This window comes from Opisthocomus hoazin, chromosome Z, assembly GCF_030867145.1.
Source record: "Opisthocomus hoazin isolate bOpiHoa1 chromosome Z, bOpiHoa1.hap1, whole genome shotgun sequence".
Taxonomy (NCBI): Eukaryota; Metazoa; Chordata; class Aves; order Opisthocomiformes; family Opisthocomidae; genus Opisthocomus; species Opisthocomus hoazin.
In genome coordinates, this window is record NC_134454.1 from 9,448,237 (window position 1) to 9,463,013 (window position 14,777).

Sequence of the window (14,777 nt, forward strand, 5' to 3'; positions counted from 1 at the left end):
TTATGGCCTGTCTTGAGTTAGAAGTTGGACTAGATGATAACAGCATTTCATATATCTCAGATCCATGCAGCTACTTGTCAGTTGTCAGATTTTGCTTTGTAAGTGCTGCCTTGGTGAATGATGCAGAAGTTCCAGATATGCTCAAAAGATTTAGAGTTATTTCAATACTAAGTTTAGTAGATATCGGCTCAAACTGCCATTGTTATTCAATAATGGAGTATTTATATGTTTTCTTTCAAATTAAGGTATTTTATTTACTTTAGGCTTGGGTGACTGTAGTCATTAGAGGAGGGCAGAAGGTAAAAACTATTTCCAAACCAGTATCAGAACTTCTCTAAAATCAGTGTCAACCCTACTCTCTTATCTTTTAGAGAAGTCCATGCAAGGTATGTTTTCCATCCATGTTCTCCAGGCATAAACACAAACATTTCAAGCACACAAATTTGAAAAATGGACTCCATTAATGTATAATGAGTATATGTTAATATACTCAAGCTGAGTATATAAACTGAATACATGTTATATATAAATTGAGTACACATTAATAGACCCAGACGAGCCTTGAAGTCCTTTTATTACATTATCTGAAGCTAACCTAGAAGGTGACTTACATTTTAAATAGAGAGAGCACATTTTCAGCCAGAGTGTGGAGCCAGGACAAGACAGAAATTTGGACTACCTTGCACAAATAAACATGGATTTAGGGAAAGTATCCAAAATCAATGAGTGCAGATACTGATTAGGGAGACGCAAATGTTGGGAAAGCCTTAAAAAAACAGGTCTGAGCTGGGAACAATAGCTGTTGTGGAGTTCAATAAATCTTTTCCAATACTACTTCTACAAACACTTGTTTTGTCTTTCTCACATGCATGTAGAGCTGATGTAAAATGAAGTCCAAACTAAGTCAAATGAAGTTCACGGTCCCCCAAAATATCCCTCTCTCTAAATTGGAGAGATATGGATTTGGTGGGTGGACTGTTCGATGGACGAGGAATTGGTTGGATGGTCACTTCCACTGGGTAGTGGTCAACGGCTCAACGTGCAGATGGAGATTCGGTGAAAAGTGGTTTTCCTCAGGGCTCTTTTTTGGGATCAGTACTATTTGATATCTTCATCAATGACCTAGACAGTGTGATTGAGTGCACGTTCTGCAAATTTTCCAGTGACAACAAGTTGAGTGGTGCAGTCGACGCACCCGAGGAACAGGATGCAATCCAGAAGGACCTGGACAATCTCAGGAAGTGGGCCTGTGTGAACCGCATGAGGTTCAGCAATGCCAAGTGCAGTGTCCTGCACCTGGGCTGGGGCAACCCCTGGTATCAGTACAGGCTGGTGGATGAAGGGATTGAGAACAGCCCTGCGGATAAGACTTGTGTGCTCGCAGCCCAGAAAGCCAACCGTATCCTGGGCTGCAGCAGAAGAATTATGGCCAGCAGGTTGAGCAAGGTGATTCAGCCCCTCTACTTGGCTCTGGTGAGACCCTACCTGGAGTACTGTGTCCGGCTCTGGAGCACCCAGCACAAGAAGGACATGGAAGTGCTGGAGCGGGTCCAGAGGAGGACGACGAAAATGATCCCAGGGCTGGAGCACCTCTGCTATGAGGACTGGCCAAGAAAGTTGGGGCTGTTCAGCTTGAAGAAGAGAAGGCTTTGGGGAGACCTTATTGCAGCCTTTCAGTACTTAAAGGAGGCTTACAGGAAAGATGGGGACAGGGTTTTTAACAGGGCCTGTTGCGATAGGAAAAGGGGTAAAGGTTTTAAACTAAAAAAGGTAGATTTAGACTGGATATATGGAAGAAATGTTTTACTATGACAGTGGTGAAACACTGGAACAGGTTGCCCAGAGAGGTGGGAGATGCCTCATCCCTGGAAACACTCAAGGCTAGGTTGGGCGGGGCTCTGAGCAACCTCATCTAGTTATAGAATCATAGAATCATAGAATGATTTGGGTTGGAAGGGACCTTAAAAATCATCTGGTTCCAACCCCTCTGCCATGAGCAGGGACATATTCCACTAGACAAGGCTGCTCAGAGCTCCGTCCAACCTGGCCTTGAACACTTCCAGGGAGGGGGCATCCACAACTTCTCTGGGCAACCTGTTCCAGTGTTTCGCCACCCTCATGGTAAAGAATTTCTTCCTAATATCTAATCTAAATCTGCCCTCTTTCAGTTTCCAGCCATTCCTCCTTGTCCTATCACTACACACCCTTATGAAAAGTCCCACTCCATCCTTCCTGTAGGCCCCCGTCAGGTACTGGAAGGCTGCAATAAGGTCATGCCAGAGCCTTCTCTTCTCCAGGCTGAACAGCCCCAACTCCCTCAGCCTGTCCTCATAGGAGAGGTACTCCAGCCCTCTGATCATTCTTGTGCTCCTCCTCTGGACCCACTCCAACACATCCATGTCCTTCTTTTGTTGGGGGCTCCAGAGCTGGATGCAGGACTCCAGGTAGGGTCTCACAAGAACAGAGTAAAGGGGAAGAATTCCCTCCCTCGACCCGCTGGCCACGCTTCTTTTGATGCAGCCCAGGATATGGTTGTCTTTCTGGGCTGTAAGCGCACATTGCCGGCTCATGTTGAGCTTCTCATCCACCAGTATCCCCAAGTCCTTCTCCTCTGAGCTGCTCTCGAGCCACTCTCCGCCCAGCCTGTACTCGTGTTTGAGATTGCCCCGACCCACGTGTAGGACCTTGCACTTGGCCTTGTTGAACTTCATGCAGTTCACGCAGGCCCACCCCTCCAGCCTGTCAAGGTCCCTCTGAATGGCATCCCTTCCCTCCAGCGTGTCAACCACACCACACAGCTTGGTGTTATTGGCAAACTTGCTGAGGGTGCACTCAGTCCCACTGTCCATGTCGCCAACAAAGATATCGAACAGCACCGTCCCAGTACTGACCCTTGAGGCACACCACTCGTCACTGGTCTCCACCTGGTCATCAAGCCATTGACTGTAACTCTTTGTGTGCGTCCATCCAGCCAGTTCCCTATCCAACGAGTGGTCCATCTGTCAAATCCATGTCCTTCTAATTTAGAGACAAGGACGTCATGCGAGACAGTGTTGAATGCCTTGCACAAGTCCAGGTAGACAATGTCAGTTGACTGTCCTTTGTCCACCAATGCTGTAACCCCATCATAGAAGGGTACCAAGTTGATCAGGCATGATTTGCCCTTAGTGAAGCCATGTTGGCTGTCCCCGATCACTTCCCTGTTATCCATATGCCTTAGCATGGTTTCATGTTGTAGAATCATAGAATAGTTTGGCCTGGAACGGACTTTAAAGATCATCTAGTTCCAACTCCCCTGCGATGGGCAGGGACATCTACCACTAGACCAGGTTTCTCAAACCCCATCCAACCTGGTCTTGAATGGTTCCAGGGAGGGGGCATCCACAACTTTTCTGGCCAACCAGTTCCAGTGCCTCATCACCCTCATGGTAAAGAATTTCTTTCTTATATCTAATATAAATAGTTGAAGATGTCCCTATTGGTTGCAGAGGGGTTGGAGTAGATGACTTTTAAAGGTCCCTTCCAACCCAAACTATTCAATGATTCTATGATTAAATCATCATCTTAGTTGTCTTCTGAGACAAGGCTTCTTGTCCTATGCTTTTATGAGACAGACATGTCCACTTAAACAGAGAACACTAGAAAGATAAAGATATTGCCATAAATATTTCTTTTCCCCTTTTGGATTACCATCAGTAATGTAATTGGAATTGGAAACAAGTAAACAATTGTTCATTAAAATAATCTGGAATGGCTGAAAATGAGAAGTGGACCCGATCAGGTTTTTTCTTCCCACATTAGCATGATAGTACTGAGGAGCTCAGTGTCTTTTCACTTCTCCCTGGGAAATTACCTTCATCTACTGGTATCAAGCTTCAGGATAAAACTTCTTCTTTCCGTCAACAACTGTGAGGGGTTTTTCTCAGCAAATGCTTGGTAGGGGAAAACTGATAAGCTTCATAACTCTTCCTATGGCATAATCAGAGCTCACTAAGTCTTATGGAAAGACTTGCAATGAACTCTGAAAAGAATCCTTCACAGTTTTCCTTGTTACAGGTTGTGTTGTCCAATGAGATATGAACCCATCTATCTCAAGACCAAAGTATGATACTTTTGACAAATGTATTGTATGCATATGGAAAAAAAATAACTTATATCCTGAGGCAATATGTTAACAGTGTGTAAACTTTGCAGAGAAATTTAACGGAAATCATACAATCACACACCTAAGAAACTCAATTGCTTAAAAAATCTGACACATTTAAACATCTGAACATGACACACTAATCAGATGCAACAAGCAATAAACTTTCTAAGAGATCTTACATATTGAATAATATCTTTTTTCCTTCATTGACTCTGCTTTGGCATACCTTCTTTGCTTCACAATTGAACTTTGATTATTTTAGATATTCCTTCTGCTCTAAGGGCTTCCTGTGCAGTGTAGTTGCATTACTATTGTCTCAGAGACGACACCGATACAAAGAAACAGGTCCTCTCTCAGAAAGCTTTGCAGTAGAAATACACTCACTGCATTGTCTTTGTTATTTCGAAATTTTAACATTTCAACTTACATAATTTTTGTTTTATTTTGGCTGGGAAATACAGAAGTTTAGGAAACATACCCATTTGCCTGCACTGCCCATAGAGTGGCTTTTGGAATTATCTTGGGTAGATGTGTAACCTGGTTTGTACTCAATTTTCTGGGAGCAAGACACTATGAGCACTTTTACAGGAATATAGTTACTTTGGTTATTTCTTGGAAAAGAGAAAATGCTTAAAATACTCTCAAAATGAATGCGTGTTCATTCTTCCGTAACTTACAGATCATTTTGGTTTTGATAATTATTGGAAGTGTTAGATTAGATTCTGAGAAGTCCTCCGCTGAAAGTCTGGAGCTGTCCCACCACCCACCCTGCCAAAGCTGGGGTACTGTGTGGCATCAGATGTCCTTATATACGGCATAATTTGCTTTTCAATGGTGGCATTGATTAGATTAAAAAAAAAATTGCCTCGTGCTGTACTGAGGTAGCTGTAAACATTTTTTCTTCTCTCCAGTATGAGTGCTGTGTTCTCAGTTTATCAAAATGTCTTGCTATTCCTCTCATTGCTTTTACGTGTGCTTTGTCCCTAGTTTAGCAAAACCTTTTCTATCATTCTCACTGTTCTTCTGTAGCCTAACAAGACAGTGGATGAAGGTCACAGAGCAGTGTGGCTGGCTTAACCACTAACATCTGCACCAGGGCCTTACTGGTAATGACCCTAGCAGTACTTAAGCCTCATGGACCATCTCTAGTCATTTCAATGAATATACAAAGTGCCCTGTGAGTACAGCTTAGGCTTGCTGCTGTTCTGGCTCTTTATTTCTCTTTTTCTTATCCTCCTTTCTCCTTTTTTTAAATTTTTTCTTCCTCTTTGTGAGTTTTCTTAGTTCTTCTCTTATGTTTGCTCCCCTCTTCACTTCTCTATTCCCTCCGTGGTTCACTCCCTCCCTGCTTCTCTGTTCTGTCTGTTAAAATGGTCAGCGACAACACACAGATAACCTGGATAACAAAGTGTTGTTAAGTCAACAGGCTCTGAAGTGTTAGCTGTTTACACAAAGTCACCCCAAATCACAGCTCCACATAGTGGGAGCTTTCAAGGCACAGCAAATTATCTGGTGTAAGGGGACAAAGACTGTATGTCCTCAGCTGAACACCTACACCTGCCTTATTCTCTGGTACTAACAGGGAATTCAAGGCTACTTTGGGCTGACAAGCAAAGGAGGTGGGAACAGCTGTTTGCTGGCAGATTTCTACCTCTGGGTCAACAGTACACCCCTGCCCCATCTCTGCTCACAGGTGGGTGGGCTCTGACTGAAACTCTTGCCTTTCTCTTTCCCTCCACAGAAAACTGGTAAGTGTAGCCTGCAACAGAGCTGCTGGTGAGGTATAGGAGGTTGTAAAACCAGCTGTTTCAGCTCGGCCTAGTAGTGTAGCTAACTCAAGATACTGATCTTGTGAAGAATATAAGAAACAGGAGAGGGTATCATGACAACTTTCCAACATTGTCTTCAGGCCTCCAGCTGTCTGCGGCTCAAAGCTTTCCTAAACCAAAGATGCTGCATTCAGATTTTTTTCTTCTTCCATGAAGAATAGATGTGGATAAAAGTTATTTAATATAAAAATCCAAAACCCGCTGTTTCTTGCAGGCTGAGGGACATGCGGAGATGAGTACTGTATCCTGGGGAAATGAGATATCTCTGAGTGCTTTGATAGAGCATCTTGTACCTTCAGAGATTTAGAGCGCAGCCAGGGCATGGAGAGCTGCACTGTGCAGGAGAGATGCCCACCTATACTCTTCTCAATCTACCTCTCCCTGAAACACTTCTGTTTCTTCGCCTTAAAGTCCCCTGAGACCCATGTGCACTGTAGGTTATTTCACTCATGCCCCACTTTCCATCTCCCCACCAACTCCCTAAACAACTGACCCTGTCCTGCTTCAATTTCTCCCATTCTTAGAAACCATTATTTTGCCACTGTAAAGCTGGATCATTTTTGTTGACAGCCCTTCAACTGCATAGTCTTTATTGGTTAGGGTTTTTAAAATGTACAATGTCTCCTTTTCTTTTTTTTGTCAGAACAGGAATGTTAAATAGATTCACATTCTGAATAGAAGTTTGGAGGGTATGTGGGCGTGAACTATTGCCTCAAGCAGGCCAACCAGTACGTGGCACCAGGCTGCTTTTGAATGAGCTCCTGTATTCACGTCAAGAAGGAATTGTCTTAACCACTCCAGACTAGTTCTGCCAGTTTTGAAAAGAAAATAAAAACACAAGGCTGAGCACTGAGAGCTGCTTTATGGGAAATATGTACAGATCTGAGTTTAGGCTGAGGATGTAGCACAACAAATTGCACTCGCCCGTATTAGACCCTCAGTCCCTTCTTCTGGCGCTTCGGCACTGCATAGAGGAATTACAAGGCAGAACAAGCTGAAAGCAGCCTGACACTGTAGCCAGGCCATAAATACAATCACTCAGGAGGGTGAAGTGCCTTTAACTTTCAGTAAACCTGAAGAATGAACACTTGGAGGAGAGCCCAGAACAATCTCTAGAAGGATGGAGCCTGTAGCCCCTGACTACCCTGTCTGACTTCTCTCTGGTCTCTGCCCCTTGGCACTTGTATTTTTGTCTGTGTAATGGCCCAGCTGCAGCCAAAGGAAAGCGGGGTTACACTCACAAGATCTAGTTAGGGCACTCCCTTAGAGGCTAGAGATGTGGGTCCAAACTGCTCAGGGGGCAGGAGGGAAATGAATCAAATTCTCCCACCTTGTGGCTGTTGTATTTTGTACTGCATTTGATGTCATTGGTGTGTATTCAGTTTCATATAAATATTCTTACAGGACTGGGTCCCCAAGAGCATTGGAGCATAGGTATACTGGGTTTCCAGACCCTGCCCAGAGTTCAGGGCTGACAAGACCAGACTGGCCGTGATGACGGCATTGGGAACACATGCAGTAACAGAGCTTCAAGTGTTCAAAGCTCAGCTGGTGCCAGCAGAACGGATGGAAATGCTATTTGATCCTGCCCTCACTGGTTACTGAAATTAACAATGGGTTGGCCAGCTCAGTTAATTACTCAATTAAACAATGGCAGTAATTCATCCTAAGTAACTGTCCTAACTCTCTCCTTGGCATCATCCATGTTGTAATGAAATCATTATGGAAAATCTGGGGTGTAGCTGAAAACAAGTTTTGGGATTTGGCTGTTATGAAGTGATGCCAATAAGACATATTTCTTCCTTTTCTGAGGTGGATAAGGAGCTCTCATGTCAAAGTCTGGAACCATGGATCTGCCCCTGGCTTTATAAAGTACATGGAGTCACTTTAATCACTGTTTATAGAAGTCCTATCACTCCATCCCTGTTTCCTGTCTACTTCCATATCTGCCACTGCAAATTCAAATAGTACATTTTTGGCTCCATAGTAATCCTATGTATTAAACAGTTTTTCCTCTGGAAAGTTATCAGATAATACTAATGCAGTTTTATAATTTTTTTTCTCACCATGCGGATATTGAAAGAGCCAGGGTGAACAGAAGAACAAATAAATAATATCAAGATAAGGAAGGATCTGGTAGTAAAATAGTAACATGGAATAGACTGTAGAGTCCTGGAAAGAACAATTTGGAGATACTCTTTCCACCGACAAAGCACAATCATTGAACACTATAGAGTGAAGTGGAGGCAGAAGGGTTTGAGCTGTACAGTAGTATTATTTTAAAATAAATAATGGAGCTATGCAGGTCACTCAAAATTAGGATGATCAAAAAAGTATGCCTTTCCATAACCTTCATGCTGTCCTGCTTGGGCTGTTGTTTTGAAAGTAAACCTTTGACTGGCATTCATGACCTTTGAAAAGGAAATAGATTGAGTTTTCCTTCCTACTGTAGTCCCAGAGTTGTTATCACATCTATGAAGGCCAAAGAGATGGTCTAGTCTCCTCCTACCTCTTTGTTATCTTACAGGGTAGCTAAAGGCCACCTTCAGCCTTAGTTCTTCAAGCCAGCCCACTGCCACCATCCTACACCATTAGCAATTAGTTGCATCTTCTGAGTGTATGTGTAAAGCAACAGGCACCTCAAAAAACGAAGTACTGGGTAAAATGTGCACGTATGCTTGGAGAAAAGCCAAGGGAGAAGAGGATTGTATGGGGGAGTTTTCATATAAAGTTTCCAAAATAGGTTAGTTTTTTAATGAAGTCTAGTTTTACTTGAAAATGGGGAAGTATTATTAGTCTTCAGCAGGATCATTACTTCTTGTATTTATTTCACATTTAATACTTTGTTTCACACAACTCAAAACTCATGGTGAAACTGAAGGTTGCTGAAGTGGTAGGTATCATGTGTTCTGGTAAGACATGCTATATCCTGCAACAACTGAAAGAATAGGATTTCATCCGGAAACTAGCAGAATTAGGAAAAGTACGTCTGCTACTGAATACTTCTCTTGGTGTCCAGTTCATTAAAAGTAGTTACCAGATGATGCTCTCCTAATCATTTAGGAAAGATGAATAAATTTTACTTCTGCTGAAGTTTGAGCAGACTGCTTGCTGGAAAAGCTCCTTGGCTGAAAAGACCAATTAATCCCTATTAACCTCTGTTACTCACTTGCAATTAAGCTGGCACAGTAGTGACTTTGATGTTTCCTTTTGAACAGAAGTTCAATAGGAAACACAGCAAAGGAATTAGAGATGTCAGTGCCATTCCTAGGACACCACTGTGTTTATTCTGTTGATATCCAAACAAAAAAACCTAAGAATTATGAGCAATAAGGAAGGGCTAAAAATGGCTTTTAAGGCAAATTACGGGGGCATTGTTGGAAAGTACTTTTGATATGTCTGCACTGTGATTAGGGAGCTCTGCTTTCCACATTTGCAGAGCAGAAAATCTCTTTTGAAGCACTTAAACCATGTTGAATAAGTATTTATCTTTCAGAAAAATTATCACCTTTGCATACATCTCCCAAATGGATTCAAACAAGGGTTCATTTTTTAAAATAATTTTATTTTGCTTAAAGAGAAATGTCCTTAGTTCTTCAGTTCCAGCATAAAATTATATTTCTGACTGATCATATGAATTTCCTGCAAGGAAGTAATTTAAGATAACTTCCTCTCTGGCTTTGCCTTTCACCTGTGATGCCGAACTTGAATCTTCTCCTTGACTGAGCAGCAAAAAACAGACGCTTTCCCTCTTTGATCCCTGAAATGAATCCTGCATATTTCTCTGAATTATTTTATTAACTTCTAGAAACTTCTAAAAATAAGCATTAGTTTGTTGCCATAACTAAAGAAAATCTGAAATTTAAACCAAATTTTATATTGCTTCTGTGATTTTGATCAATTGGAAAACAAATCTTTATGTAGATCAACTAACAGGGAAAAATTCTTGAGTTTGGTTATTTTAAACTGAAACAGATTTAAAATGCCCGTTTTACAGATTTCAATAAACTAGCATACAGAGTGGGAATGGCATCTCAGACTTAGCCAAATGCATCAGCAGACATAGGAAAAGAGACTAGAGCTACAAACAAATACGAAATTACTTTTTGCCAAAGGAAAAAAAAAAAAAAAAGAGAGAGTGAGAACAGACTCAGCATACTTTGAAATTTGAAATTCTGAAGGTTTTCCAAACCACTCTAGTGCTAATTCTTCACCGTTAGTGAAGGACTAGTCCTGGCCAGATAGATACAGAGAAAAATCAGACCTCCAGCATGAAGTTCAATGCATGTTTTAAATAACTGCTAAGTATTAACTTAGGGCACTTCATTGGATGAAAATCCGAGTATTATGCACAAAATTCCACTGCATATTAACAGCAACAGAGAACCGTGGCCTCAGTTTCAGAATATCAGCTTTTCAGCAGAAAGAGGATAATCCCAAGTCATCTTTTTTTCCAGATATTTTTCCCTTCTTTTTAAAAGCCTCACATTATTTGTCTCTCTATAGTTCTTTTTTCTCCAAGCTGACATTCCTTCCTTTTCAGTGGCCTTATGGGGTGGTAAACTAGAATGGGGAAAACTACTGCATTTAAGAAGAAAATACTCATTTGGTTTTAACAGGTGGTCTATTTTTAAAAATCAGTTGGGGTATAAAGTTAGTCCATCAAGCAACTTAATAATTTTACAACGATCTGCAGCAGTTTACAGAGTACTTGTAAGGTCTGTTTGAAGGAGCGGCTTGTTTCATTGGATCAGTTGCTACCGGGGACCATGCACTAGTGTTCAGAAGCTATGGATAATTTCTTATCAGCTATGAAGAAGCTGCTTTTCCTTATACACCTTTGCCTGACTTGTGTCCTTAAACCAAAGCCACAGAAAAACGCAATTACCATGTGCAGCCTTCATTGCTTTTGTTTCTCAAGGTGATATCCTGCTGACATGTCTGGCTGAGTGGAGTGGTCCATTCAGATAGATGTCTTTCTGCAGTGTCGAGGCTTTGCAATATCAAAGATTGGAAAAAAAAAGAAGTGCTATCTGGGATAATTGATACTTTTCTGCCTCTGAATATGAGGTTTGTCTTGGGTTGCTACCATGCTTCATCCCCCTGTGCTTCTCCCATTCTAAATCCTGCATATCTATCTGGTGCTACTAGTAATGGCACCTAAAACACACCAATTTGTTGGTCCGCAAGATGCACACCGTGCCTCTCAGTCTTCCAGCGTTTGCTCTACACCCAGACAGTCCTAAGGCAAGGCTCTTATTGATGTTCTTGTTTGAAAGAATGCGAAAACAATAAAAAATTCCTTAAAGTTCAAAGATTCGAATTATCTCCTGGTCAAAAATCTATATGAGAGATGCCAAAATGTTACTAGGAATGTAACTCGGTGCTACTGTTCTGCATCAAAACTCACATTCTCAACAGTTTTTGCCGTTAAAGAAGCTGGTCCTAAATATAAAAAGCAACTGGTATTTACGGAAAGACTTCTGTCAGTTTCTACGCATTCTGAATCAGACCTGTAAACTTGGAATTTCCATGAGCTACAGCTTTTTTTCTGTAACATCTTTGGCACCCTTGGTGTAGATTTGTTTTTATTTTTCAGAACAAAAGCAAAATCTGTCCGTATTTTATTTCATTATAATTGAGAACAAATCAAATGGAAATAATGTCTTTAAATAATTTTGTGGGAAAATACATACACTGAGTGTTTACTTATGTATGTTATGTACATAAATACAGTTCTTAGCAACAGAAGCAGTAAGTCTTTAAGCAAAATAAACAGAACCTCTCTGTATTCTTGGTTTATTGCTTCAACTCTTTTTTTATAACATTGAGGTGAATAGCTGAAAATTAATTTCACAAACATTTAATGTGTGCCATAACAAGGTAGTAGATCTGTACTCAGTCCAGCCCCAGACTATAGCCTTCTCTGTTTGTAAATATCTCAGCAATGTGGGATAAGCATAACACATCAGCCAAAACTCTTCTCTTTCCGACACCTCAGGAAAGATATTAGTTGTGTTACAAATTACCATTACACTATATCATGTTACAATTATCCCGCCAAGAAGTTCTGCAATGTGAAAACAGATAAACTCCAAATGGTTGCAAAGTTGTATTATTTGAAGGAAAAGTAATCCTGATAGGTTAGATATAAGAATGAAGTTCAAAATTCAAGGTCTATTTTTTACTGTCAAATTATTAAGGATTCCTTTAAAAATGCTCTTTCTGTGTGCTCACTGTCGGGAAATGGGTTTAAAAACAGCATGTACTGCTTTTGGCCACCTACTATGAATACGAACACACATATTCTTACTCACGTGCTTCAGACAATCTCTCAGAAAAAAGAATTTATCATATACATGTTCCAAATCAAGAATATATTAATGTTTAGTATCTTCAGAAACAGAGTCTGTACCTAAAGCCTGCAACAGTCTCTTTCCTACATGGTAAACTGAACTTCTGAACTAACCAGATCAAAACTTACAGGTAATTGCAATTAATTGTAATCCAGATTAACACTCAGCAGTCTGACCAAAATACTACTACAAATATAGAGCTTATATATTTTTTAATGTTTGGGATACTCCTCTACTTCACTCGAAGTAAAAAGTGGTTTTCCAGATGTTTGACAAGTAACAGTCAAAATAGCTCTCCAAATCATCTATTTAATTTGAATCAATATTTAGCTACGTAAAACATAAACCCAGGTATCCCAGGCAAGAGATGTGGCAAGTGATTTTCATGGCAACATCTGGTGTTTACTTGCTGTTAGCAGAGGATTCTTTGTAGGTTAAGTATAACCAAATCAACCTGATAATTGGTACCAAAACTAGACTGAGCTGCCACATTAAGCTACGGAGTTCAAGAAACAAGTTATTTCCACCCCCTTTGGCAGAACCCACCTGCTGCTCCTGAAGCGAAGGGAATCTACAGCTTATCAGAAATCGGGATGTATTTAGGGTAGATCACTCCTTCCTATAGAAAAACTTGCAGAAAGGCACCAGATAGAGAGGGAAGAAAATCCTTTCCACTAGTTGGTTGAGCGAGGGGTGGGAGCAGAGGGCTGTGCCGGGGCAGAAGCGCAGCCCAGGTGGGATAGGGATTGGGATCGGGATCGGGGCAGCTCGAGCTGCCTGCCAGCCCTCCGAGATGCCTGCCTACCATTTGGAGCCACTCTGTCCAGGCTCCGGGCATCCCGCAGAGGACCCTGCACTTCAGAGAGCTGTAGAGTGAAGAAATAGTGGACCAGAAGATGACCAGGCCCTGCAGAGAAAAGGATACCTGTCCTAATTCTTCCCTCCGCCTCTGCATTCTGCTTTTAGAAAAGTGGGGAGGGGGAGGGATTTTTCTCTTCCAATATTTGAAATACACTCTTCCATTCAATCACTCATTTTACATGCCACTTCTGACTGTTCTGATACATTTATGCCCAACATGAAAAATATTATTGGTAACTACAATGCAAACAACAAATAAACATTTGAGTCTACCCTATTACTGATATTGGTGATCACCTTCGGTGTTGTTACACACTACACAACATGAACTTTTTCTATTTTTTTTCAAGTGAGAACCTGGAACTCTCTTACCGTGTCTTAAATGTCACTGTTCCTGGACTAATCGTATAAACAGATGAGCAAAGATAAATGTGTGTAATCATAAACACAGTATGGTTTGAAGGAAAAATAAAAGAGCCCTAGTAATTCTTCTCCCACTATAGCACAAGTTGGTGAGTTGGAGCGGGCTTCAGCAGTGGCAGATGATACATGAAATATATCAATTTGCATATGACACAGCTTCTCTCTTTATTTCAGCAATGGCCCAGTGAATCTTACTGAAACATTCAGGATAAAGTTAGTGAAGCCCGTAACAAGATTCTGGCAGCAGAAGTTATATATGCAAAATTCACAGTGGATGAGGTTATGAATATTATCAGCCTCACTGGAAAACACTGTATTTTCTGCCCTGATTAAACCGTATGCAATTATCACCAGTGTCTAAAAACCAGACTATAGATATCTATAATGTAAATACACTGCTTGTCAATGCATATGGTTATTATCTTTTTATCAGTTAAATGTGTATCTGATTAATGCCTTTTCTTAATACAAAAGCATAGATATTGCACTTCTAAAGAGTTAACCATAAAAGCATTTTTACTTAACTTACCAGTTGTTGAAGCTGGAAGGAGTCTTGCCCTAAACTCTCTACCTGCTTTCATGTTGGTAATCTGCCTTCCTCTCTCTCCCTCCCCCCGTGCAGAGATTGCAGCAAACTTAGAAAACTAGCAGGGACAGTGTTTCAAATGACTTAAGAAAGAGAACAGGAACAATCATTTCGTTCTCTTTTTTTTTCAGATGAGTACAGTACCTTCAGAAAGAAGGAAGGAAGGGAGGGGAGAGGAAGTCAACAACCCTTTGCTTTCCTGCAAAAAAATAAGGAAACAGCAGATAGCAATCTCATTTTCTCTCAAACAAAATGTTTGGAAAAATAAATATATCCAAACCAAAAGGAATTCCTCAAGTATTATATCTGCATTATTGGCTTCATAAAACCTACTTTACAGCTTACAGTGTGCAACTACATGAAATGAATTTCTGAAGTAGTAGGCAGAAATGTCACCCATATCTTACGCAGAACAATTGGCCATAAGCTTGTATAGATAATGCAGGCTTTTACTGCAGAGAAGGAGCAATCATAGATGTATACACATATCTGGTTTACACGGTGATATAGGTACAAAAATTCCTAAAACCCCTCTTTACGGTGATCACCAGAAAATAGTTCACTAGATATTTACA

General features: G+C 40.9%; 1 protein-coding gene across 2 annotated transcripts in view; it reads right to left on the bottom strand.

Moving 5' to 3' along the window:
- The window catches only part of ZNF366 (zinc finger protein 366), a 37,903-nt gene extending 23,670 nt beyond the window's left edge, over positions 1-14,233 (bottom strand). The window contains exon 1 of one of the 2 annotated variants that reach the window (XM_075411245.1): positions 14,146-14,233. The gene's annotated coding sequence lies outside the window, so the exon portion shown is untranslated. Of the gene's footprint in view, positions 1-12,878; positions 12,965-14,145 lie in introns of those variants that run through there. The other variant, XM_075411246.1, reaches the window with a different exon arrangement.
- Between the last annotated feature and the right edge of the window lie 544 nt (positions 14,234-14,777).